The sequence below is a fragment of the Molossus molossus genome, unplaced genomic scaffold (assembly GCF_014108415.1).
Source record: "Molossus molossus isolate mMolMol1 unplaced genomic scaffold, mMolMol1.p scaffold_m16_p_12, whole genome shotgun sequence".
Lineage (NCBI taxonomy): Eukaryota > Metazoa > Chordata > Mammalia > Chiroptera > Molossidae > Molossus > Molossus molossus.
The window spans coordinates 53695769-53707292 of record NW_023425347.1 but is presented as its reverse complement, the minus strand read 5'-3'; the positions used below and the strand labels follow the sequence as shown (position 1 = coordinate 53707292).

At 38.7% G+C, this 11524-nt stretch overlaps 1 protein-coding gene across 16 annotated transcripts in view; it reads left to right on the top strand.

The window, feature by feature from the left end:
- The window catches only part of SGIP1 (SH3GL interacting endocytic adaptor 1), a 211995-nt gene that overhangs the window by 28350 nt on the left and 172121 nt on the right, over positions 1-11524 (top strand). The window lies entirely within an intron of this gene.

Genomic DNA, 11524 nt, shown 5'->3' with positions numbered 1-11524 from the left:
CTGACATTAAACGCAGATTTCCCCATTCCCTCCTATACGTGTTTGGGTCTTTTAGCCCTTGCCAAGCTTTCTCCAGACAAATCGGGAAAATGGGTTATTTCGTTTGGTCTTCCCACCCCTGGAAGTGGGATTGGGGTAGATGTTTTGGGAGGATGTCATGAGGAAAAGGAGTAGCAGCACCAGATTTTATGCAGGAGAAAAATAGGTAGGCACACACCAGGCAGCACTTCTGTGTAGGCAAAAGGAGGTACTTGGTCCCTCGACCAGATACTCGTTGTGCTACCCTAAAACAGTCTACTTCTTGACCTTGTTTTAAAAAGATGTAGAGAAAAGGAAACCATTGTGCATTGTTAGTGGGACTGCAAACTGATGCAGCTCCCATGGAAAAGTGTAGAGACTCCTCAAAAAATAAATAAATAAATAAACAAACAAACCATACAACCCAACAATTCCACTTCTGGGTATTTCTCCAAAGTAAATGAGAACACTAATTTGAAAAGATATGTGCACCTCTGTGTTTTTTTGCAGCCTTATTGGCAATAGCCAAGATGTGGGAGCAATTTAGGTGTCCATTGATAAATAAATGGATAAAGAAAATTATATATATGTACATAGCAATAAAATAGAATGAAATCTTGCCATTTGGACAACATGGATGGATATAGAGGGTATTACGCTAAGAGAAATAAGTCAGGCAGAGAAAAATACCATATGGTTTCACTTATATGTGGAATCTAAAAACAAAGCAAACAACAACAAAACAGACTCATGGAAACAGAGACTAAAGGTATGATTGCCAGAAGGAGGGAGTGGGGAGATGGGTAAGAAGGGGAAGGGGAGTATAGCCAATAATATTGTGATAGGTTTACATGGTGACCGATGATTACTAGAATTAGGGTGGTGATCACACTGTAAGGTATAAAACTGCTGAATCATTATATTGTATACCTGAAACTAATATAACTAATATAAGATTATATACCAACTACACTTAAATAAAAAATAAATTTAAAAATAATAAAAATAAATGTTTTAAAGTTTGGTCACACACAAATAGATTTTATTAGGAAGAGAACTATACTAATCTATGGAAGACACTTATATTTTGTACATTTGTAATTCAATTTCAAATTCTTAGTACTTTTTGGATTTTTCTGTTATAATCTGCTATCTCAGATTATAGTCCTATTTTAATGTTAGTTTGCCTACTGGAGTGTAAGCCTCATAAGGATAGGGGAATGATTTTTTAAAAATTATTATCTGTATCCAAGAAACTAGCCATTTGCCTTTCATTTAAAAAAATAATATTTAGCCCTGGCCGGTTTGGCTCAGCGGTTGGAGTGTCGGCCCAAGACCAAAGGGTCCCAGGTTCGATTGCCGGTCAAAGGCAGGTTTGGTCCTGAGGCTGGACAGGGTCATGTGGGAGGCAACCAATCATTTTATCTAACTCACATCAATGTTTCTCGCTCTCTCTCTCTCCCACTCTCTCTAAAAATCAATGGAAAATATCCTCAGGTGAGGATTAACCACAAAAAAAAGAATCATATTTAGTATGAACAGCTTTATCACAGAATCTCATTTACCATGAACTAATCATAGACCTATTCCAATGATAGTTTTGTTTCATTACAAAAAGTTTCCTGAAAGCAGGGACAACTGCATTCCTTTCTTTCCTGCTCATTTTATCCTGAGAGCGGGGCTGGCTTCATGGACGTGCATCTTGTGCAGTTGCAGAAGGCACAGAAGAGCCTGCATTTGGCTTTAGTGCTCTCTTGTTGTCTTAAAATTCTCAGTGCTTTAGATAAGAGGCCCGGCACTTTTATTTTGCACCTAGCTCCACAAATTATGTACCAGGTCCTGCCTGAACTCCCACTATATTCATGGTGTGCTAGGCTGGCAGCTGTGGATTAGCCTGTCCCTCAAATTTGGCTTTTCTTGCCCCAAGTTGAATTTATATGTAATGGCTGGGTTTGTGATGTGTGGTTCCCTTGGTTTAATAAGAGCCCTCTACAGCAGCCATCGTATCAGGGAGAGGCATCCTTTGTCACCTGGGGTTCAGAGGAATAGTTCAGAATCTTCCCATGCAGGCATTGTAATTTGGTTTCAAAGTGTCAGTGGGCAGAATCTTTAGAGCAGTGGTTTTCAACCTGTGGGTCGTGACCCGTTTGGGGGTCGAACAACCCTTTCACAGGGGTCGCCTAAGACCATCCGAAAGCACATATTTCTGATGGCGATTCATAACAGTTGCAAAATTACAGTTATGAAGTAGCAACAAAAATAATTTTATGGTTGGGGGTCAACACAACATGAGGAACTGTATTAAAGGGTGGTGGCATTAGGAAGGTTGAGAACCACTGCTTTAGAGAAAGGGACCTTGGGAGGGGCTAGCACATATAAATGACTTCCAGACCCTTTCTTCCAGCTGGGAACAAGGGGAAGAAGAAGGAAGCTGAGCCTTGAAAGTTTAAGAGATCTCTGGGGAACCATATTGCTGGACCCCTTTCTCCTGTTTCTTTTTCAGGACTCAAGTATCCTATGATAGGTAAATACCTCTCTGACTTTAATGTGTATAGGAAACATCTACCAGTCTTGTTAAAATGCATGTTCTGATGCAGTAGGTTAGAGGTGGGGCTTGTAATTCTGCATTTCTAATAAGCTCCTAGGTAAGGTCTATGCTGCTGGTCCATGGACCATACTTTGGGTAGCAAGCTGACAGATTTGCCATGTTTCAGGTTTGGGCAGAGCCTAAATTTCTGTTTCACCCTGGCTTATGTTAGAGCCACCTTCTTTTCCTAAAAGCAGCCTGGTTTACCCTATCTTCCTAATACACATACCTGGTATAAGCTAGCACAAGTGCATGCATGCTTGCTATGACTTCGAATGCTAATTCTTTCTTTCTTTATTTTTTATTCTCACCCGAGGACATTTTTCCATTTTTTTGTTCAGATACAGTGGGAGGGAGAGAGAGAGAGAAACATCGACATGAAAGAGACACATCAAGTGGTTGCCACCCGCACAACCCAACCAGGGCCGGGAACAAACTGCAATTGAGGTACATGCCCTTAGCGGGAACCGAACCCGGGTCTCTCTGGACCACAGGCCGATGCTCTAACCACTGAGAAAAACCGGCCAGGGCTTGAATGCTAATTCTTCAACTAAGAGAAAAGTCTGACTCAAACTGCCTTAAACAATGAGATTTATTATCTTATACAGTTGAAAAACAGAGAGTGCCAAAAACAGTCTCTAGGCGCAGAAGTGCACATGACTTCATAGTTTCATCAAAGATACAGGCTTTCTTCTCTCTCTTCTGTCATCTTTAGCATTGCAAAATCACCATGCATGTGACAGGCATTACTTTCAAATAAAACAATGTCCAGAGGCAGAAAGGAGCTGTCTCTGGTGTGTCTCTGTTTAGAATCCAGATATGTTTTCCAGAAGGAGCTGTCTCTGGGGTGTCTCTGTTTAGAACCCAGATACATTTTCCAGAAGCCCCAACAAAATGTCTTGCATTTCAGTTCAGGAGTCTGTTTCTAACTCTAAGATTTAGCCAGGGGAACAAGGTGATTGTGATGGCTTAGCTTAATCAGGATAATCAGGATCCACTTGCTGGAGGCGGGGAGGAGGGGGTTAGTGTTTCTTGAAACATATGGATGTGTGGAGGAGTGGATATCTGAAAAAAGTCCAGGTTATGCTGGAAAGAGGATATGTGTTATGACTGGGGAGAGAAGGAATGGGTACTGGCTTGGCAACCAATGAAGTGTCTCTCACACACACTCCCCAACAAAAGGCCTTCACTTCAAGGATGGCAATAGACCATCTCATCGCAGATCTGCAGCAGGGAGCATGGAGGCCCAAATCCTCTTTTTTCCTTCACTGGATTAATTATCCTTGAAGCTGACCTCTAAAATGTTCAGTTTGATTTTAGAAAAATAACCTTAACTGCAACTTTTTCCCGGGCAGCTGAGCATGGATGCTTAATTACAGTGCAGGACAGGAACAATTGTGTGACTTCAAAATAAATACCAGATTGATTTTGCTTTTGGCTTTCCTTGGTTGTATGAGTTCCATTAGTAATGTCATCCTTGAAGCAAATACATCTAAATAAATAGAGGGAATTCTGAAATCCAACACTTTCTTGATCCATTTGCTGAAATCTCATGATTTAGCATTGTGCAGAATGGTTCTGTTTATACACTAGATGAATTTTACAGTAAACAAGTTTTTAAAAAAAAACAGACTTCTTGATAGCATTCCTGGAAGACCTAGTCAACTGCCAAAACTACTTTAAAAAGTATGTCAAGAAAATTTGTCCTTGATACAAATTCCTATAGCTAAAATATGCATTGGATGAAACTTCTGTCTTCATTTATTTATGAATGCTACCAAAAATATTAAAAGGCAGAACAACCTGGTAGGTAAATTCACAGACTCTGAAGTCCAATTGCCTGAGTTTAAATCTGAGTTATGTCATTAACTAGCCGCGTAACCTAGGCAAGTTACTTAACCTCATTTTGCTTCGCTTTCCTCATCTGTCAAATGAGGATAAGAATAGCACCTACTTCTCCTGGCTGCTGTGAATATTACATGTACGTAAAAGAACAGCACTGGGCATCGAGTAAACCTTTTATAAATATTAACACATTTACATGTTTTAATGGGCCTTCCATTAGGCACACCCTGTGTTACACATTTTGTCCCTAATCCTCAAAATAATCCTAAAAGACTATATAATATTGCAAATACCAATAACAAATAATAGCTAACATTAAATTGAGCACCTACTATGACTATGTACCAGGCACTTTTTGGGGTGCAAAGCAGGCCTCATCTCCTTGAAGCCTCACAATAACCCACAGAAATACGGTTTTTCCCATTTTATAGATAAAGAAACTAAAGAACAGAGAGATCAACTAGAAAAAATACTTTGGCCTTTTTAGCTGTGGAAAATTAGTTTCAGGGCATGGTGAAAGAAAATCATTACACAAAGGAAGAGAGAGCTGAATTACTCTATAAAATGAAGTTGGTAACGTTTTACATATCCAGGAATTTCCCAGGAGGGGACTTGGAAAGGATGGGAGTAGCAAGGATCTGTAGCAGAGTTGAGGGCTGAGAAGCAATAAAAAGATTTGGCAGACCTTTGTGATAATAATCACCTGCAATTTTTAAGAATAGAAATATTTACAATTCAGTCTTAAGTAACCTGCTTTGCTGTAATGGAACTCTTCCTTTGTTGTTCCCTATTTGTGGTTATTGTTAATGTTTATTATCCACTGTTCTTTTTTCATTTTTTTAATTAGTTTTAGAGAGAGAGAGGAAGGGAGAGGAAGAGAAAGAGAGAAACATCGATGAGAGAGAAAATTGATTGGCCATCTCCTGCATGCCCCCAACTGGAGATCAGGCCCACAACTTGGGCATGTGTCCTGACTGGAAATCGAACTAACGACCTCTTGGTGCATGGGCCAACGCTCAACCACCGAGCCACACTGGCCGGGCATTCACTGTTCTTTAATATGTCATTTTTAGAGGAAAATGGAAAAAATGGAAAAAAAGAAAGCATGTCTTGAAATATTAGCATAAACTACAGAGAAAAATAAAAATCAGCTATGAAAGGAAAAGTACAATCTCAAGAATGCAGTGTAAATGGATCATCTGAACAAGATATGCCTAAGAGGAATATAACCCACCCAGTAAACCTTGGAGGCACTAAGGGGAGGGTCAGTGGGTTTATCATAGTCTATAGCAGTGATTTTTAACCTTTTACATTTCATGGCACACATAAACTAATTACTAAAATTCTGCAGCACACCAAAAATACATATTTTTTGCCAATCTGACAAAAAATAGGTATAATTTTGATTGATTTATAAAATATAATAATAGTAATTACCTACCCTGATGACCAGGAATCTAACCGGCAACCTTTTGGTGCAAGGACAACACCCAACCAACTGAGCCACACTGGCCAAAGAGATTTTTTTAAAATATCATGTGCTGCCCTGGCCAGTGTTGCTCAGTGGTTAGAGCGTCTGTCTGCCCACGGACCAGTGAGTTGCAGGTTTGATTCCAGTCAAGGGCACGTACCTCGGTTGCGGTTTGTCCCCGCCCTAGTCAGGTTGTGCAGGAGGCAACCAGTCAATGTGGCTCTATCACACTGATGTTTCTCTCTGTGTTTCTCTCTCTCTCTCTCTCTCTCTCTCTCTCTCTCTCTCTCTCTCTCTCTCCCTCCCTCTCACTCTGTGATATATATATCAGGTGCTGCCCGGCAGATGTGGCTCAGAGGATTAAGTGTTATCCCATGGACTGAGAGGTCCTGGTTCGATTCCCAGTCAGGGCACATGCATGGGTTGCAGGCTCGGTTCCAAGCAGGGGGCATTCAGGAGGTAGCCGATGGATGTTTGTCCCTCCCATCAATGTTTCTCTCTCTCTCCCTTCCTTTCTCTAAAAAAATCAATAAAAACATATTTAAAAAAAATATATACATCAGGTGCCTATACTTGTATATAAGGATTTCTGGTACCTAGAATTAACCAGTCAGATGCAACCTTATTATGTGACATGACCAAAAAGATGCGACTCTGTTACATGACCTATATATTTGTGGTTCAAGACAGGCCATCCATACTGGCCAACTATTGTGTTATGTGTTGTCATTTTTTTTTTTTAAATCTAAGGGAAAAGAGGTCAGTGCCCCTGAGTAAATAATCAGGTATTTAATGTTTTAAAAATTCTTGTGGCACACTGGTATGCCGCAGCACACTAGTTGAAAATTGCTGGCCTACCGGGTTGGGGCTTGAGGCATTTCTACTTAAATATTGAGAAGTATAACATAGACCAGAGGACTTAAGGCTATCCATTTGGCTGACTCCTAGATTATTTGGAGGTACACATCATGTTGTAGCAAGAAGGGACTTTGATAACACATATCTAGTCCAGAATATTCTTTAACAGATTTGGAAACCAAGACCAGAGAAGAAAGTTATTTGCCCAATTCCAAACAAGGAGAGACAGAGGAAAGATATGACCAGATCTCCTGACTGTGAGCCTGGCAGTCAGTCCACTCTGCTCCTGCCTTTTTCACAAGAGATGACTGTGCCCTGTGGATGCTTTGGGAAAATCCTAGTGATTTAGAGCTCTCCAGTGGGTTGACTGGCTTAGCGTCTGGGAAATTCTGAATCACATCAGATGGAATGTTTTGTTTACTTCCTCCCCACAGTGCTAAAGGGGAGAAAGGGTTCTTTTCTTTTCAAATTTGTTGGAAGCAGTAAATAATTTCCCGATTTATCTGGTCTCACTTGCAACCAGTGTCTTTCTGTGGCCATCCCCTTGCTAGTTTCAGAGAAAAGATACCATTTGAAATATTTTTTTCAGAAGTTAGCAAAGAGAAGGAAGAAATATCTTTGTTAATTTGTCTCTTAGTAAACCTGCCACCTCTACTGCTACTAGTGGCAGATTGTAACACAGAGGTCCCACCTAGGGCAGTCAGTACTGGTGGTCAGTACAGCCAGGAATGGATGTGCATTCAGAGATTATTGAACTAGGACCATTATCAATCATCTAGTTCAATGGGTCAGAAGCCCTTTTTTAAACCAAAGACAACACCCAGTAAATAAAAATCGATAAAACTAGATCTACCCAGGATTAAGCTAGAGCTTGATGACATCTTAATCTCCTCCTCATCCTGGAGTAGCAGTCCCTGAGATAGGTGCATAAGGAAGCAATCAGATAATTACTAAGCTTGTCCACTTTATTCACTCTGTCAATAGTGACAATCATTTTAGAGTGACCTTCCCAAGGTCCTATACCTAAAGAGTGACATGTCTGAACTTGAACTGACATCTTTTCAATCTCAGTCCATTGACTCTTCTATAGTTCACTAAATAATAAATGTTCTTTTGACTTCTGCCTTACCTGGAATTAAGATCTCCTAGGAGGCAGAGAATGATGGGATGAGGCTGGAGGCGACATGTTACTGTGTCCAGTAACCAGGGAAAATTCAGTGAGGTCAAGTCAGAGAAAGCTGTGGTTTGACCTGATTGATGTAAACTAATGCATACAAACATGCAAAGAAGACATACAGAATATATTTTGTATAATTCTTGAGAGATTGAGATTTCTATGTCATCTGCCATTTCCTCTTTATATTGGTCTAAATTTGGTACAAGTATATTCCTTAGTTCCGAAGAAGTGATACATATAAGAAATCATGCTGTGCTGGTTATTCTTTTTTGTTCTTTATTGATTTTAGAGAGAGAGGAAGGGAGAGGGAGAGATAAAAACATCAATGAGAGAAAACTTTGGCCACCTCTTGTGTGCCCCCCACTGGGGATTTGGCCCACAACCTGGGCATGTGCCCTGACCAGGAATTGAGTTGGTGACCTCTTGGTGCATGAGTCAGTGCTCAACCACTGAGCCACACTGGCAGGGGTGGTTATTCTTTTTGTAAAAATGGGCTGGTGGGAGATAGTCATCAGGCCACACAAGGAAAAGGGAATTAGCTTTGATGCAGTGCCCACTGACAGTCCACAGATGGCCAGCTGTGGAACCTTAGGCCAGTTCTTTATCCCACTACTTCAGTTGCCTTCCTCTGAGGAAGGAATGAGAGGGAAATGAGCTATTACACACAGAGCCCTCAGCACAGTTATAGTAAGCATGCAGTACTATTGATGATTTAATTAACTTAATAACACTCCTTACAATAACCTTGAGGGGTTTGTAGTTATCAAAGTCCTCATTTTCCAGATGAAGAGACTGAGGTCTAGAGTGTTTAAATGCCCTGCCCATAGTCACACAATTAGAAAAGAGGCAGGATATGGGATATAAAACCAGGACCACCTGATTCCAATGCCCATTTGCTTCTACTACAGTGATCCCTGATAAACTACTTGGGTTTAATTTCAAGGATAACAATATTTCTGCCAATGCATAGTCTTCTGACATGTAAATTGGGTGTCTTCCTTTTTGTTTGTGTGCTAGAAAACTTGGAACCAATTTAATGCCTAAATATAATTATCTAATTAACTCTGAAAGAATTTATCCCTTCCTTCTGTTTCCATGGTCTCTTATTTTCTGTGGCCTACCTTTTATTTATTTATTTATTTGTTTTAAACATCATACTGTACTTCTCTTCAGTGTGTCTTTCCAAAAACTTTCCCAGTTATAAGAAACAAGTGGAAATTCATACTTAAGCATTTGAGGGCTGTATTAGGTTGTGGAGGATATTAAAAGGATAAACTTAGATTTCTGACATCAAGAAACTTACAGTTTGAGGAATATATATATATATATATATATATATATATATATATATATATATATATATGAAAACGAGGCAGTAAATGAATTCTAATTGAAAGGGACATGGGCAGAAAATACAAGTTAGCCTTGAAGAAGGAGAGAGATTTCTAAAATTGGAGATTACAGTTGGAAAAACTTTCTGAAATTTGTGATTAGAATTTCTAGAAAACAAAGTATGTCACAGTGGAATCCAAATGCTGAAAGTTAAAGAAATCATTTATTTATTCATTTATTCAACATATTTTATATATCTTCCCTGTGCTGGTCATCTCTGTATAGATGTGAGACAGTGAATGCAATAAGAATGGCCTTTGCCCTTGTAGAATTTAAAGTTTGTTTATCAAGAAAAACTTACTAGTTCTACCATGTTGTACTTCTAGGACAAAGCAATGAGTGGGAAGTACTAAAATAGAATAGTTTAGTCTGGATTTTAAATATTGATCTCATTTCCATTAGCCAGTTCATTTTTTTGAAGCAAATTTTATTTCAGGTAAATTATTCTAGGTTGTTAATGGTTTCAGTTAGGTTCAACCCACACCAAGCATTACACTGAGTGAAAGGTGTATTCATTTTAATATAATCCTTTTACTGGGGGAAATTAATTATTCAGCTAGGATACGTTGGGACTTAAACCAGAAACTAGATAAACTATTAGAAGAGCACTAGGGCAGTTTCTTTAATGCTAAACAACCCACTCTGCCAGCAACTGTGCTGTTTGAATCATGGGAACTTTTTAAGATCGATAGGAATAATGAGCATTTATTGTCCCTTAGGGCCATCAACTGTCTTAGGAGCTGATTTGTATTCTATTTATCATTTTGATTTCAGAGACATTTGGAATAAGAACTGATAATTTGGAGAGAAAAAAAAAAAGAACTTTTACATTTGCCTCCAAAATCTTTTGTTTTACCTAGCAAGAAAAGTACACTTTTTCAGGGGCAGAGTTCTTTTCTTCATTTTTGAAGTAATGAATATTTATCTTGATATGCAGCACAATCTAATGCAGGAGAATAACTCCAAGCTAACAGAGAGGAGACCTGAGTTTTATTCCTAACCACACCACTCAGTGGATTTTAGTTTTTCATCTGTAAAGTGGGGATGATAAGACAACAGGATAACTATGGAAGCATAGTACAAAGTAGAGAATGGTTTCTTTTGTTTTGTTTTTTTTTTATCTTAGAAAACATTTACCCTTTTTTTTTAGTAACAGCATCCAATATCCTTTTGAACTAGCCGTTCCTTTGTATGGCACAGAGCATGTGGCACAGAGCTGGCCAATCGGAACATGAAATGATGAAGCTTATACAAACAAAATTCCTACAGTGATTAGATCAAGTGTGGATGAAATATCTAAATTGGATGAATCAGAATGAATTCTGGGAATTGTATGGGAGATACTGGGATGTGGTATCCTCTCTGTCCTTTGGAGGTAAAACCTGGGAAGATGTGAACCTGAGGCTGCAGTTTCTAAACAGAGAAGTTGGAGAAGGAAGTCCCTACAGAGAAAGGAGAATCCCATGCTAAATAGCATGGTGCCCTCATGGTGTGGTATGAGTACCTGGAACAGACTATGTCTGAAGGCAGTGCCATTCCTGAATTTTCACTTATGTCAACTGATAAATGCCCAATTTTCACTAAAACAGTGAGTCAGATTTTTTAATTAGAAAAAAAGAAAAGGGGAGGTTTAAAAAAATAAGCATTGGTGAAACATATATGAACCTGTTACTTTTTAAGCCATTGAAAGGTGATAGCAATTAATGCTGTCAATTTGGAAGTAAGGAAGAAATATGATAAAGCAGACTTTCTTACCTTACTAACAAGAACACCAATCAGATATTTTAAAATATTCAGAACAGAAGAGATAGTAATCTATGGGATAGAAAAAAAGATGTTATCTGAAGAAAGTAAAGAGGATAATATCACCATGATTAGAGATCAAAGGCTTTGCCTTAGTGACCTATAAGTCTTTTATGTTTTGTTTTTGTAAGCATCATCGTTTTTTGTTATCTATTATGTTTTTAATTAACTTTCTTTTTTCTTTTCAGGTATTTTTGCAATGTAGTTGACATATAACATTGTGTAAGCTTAAAGTATATAATGTGATGATTTAATAGACATATCTTGTGAAATGATTACTACAGCAGGGATAGTTAAACACCTCTATCACATCAAATAATTACAATTTCTTTTTTGTGGTGAGAACATTTAAGGTCTACTCTCTTGGCAGCTT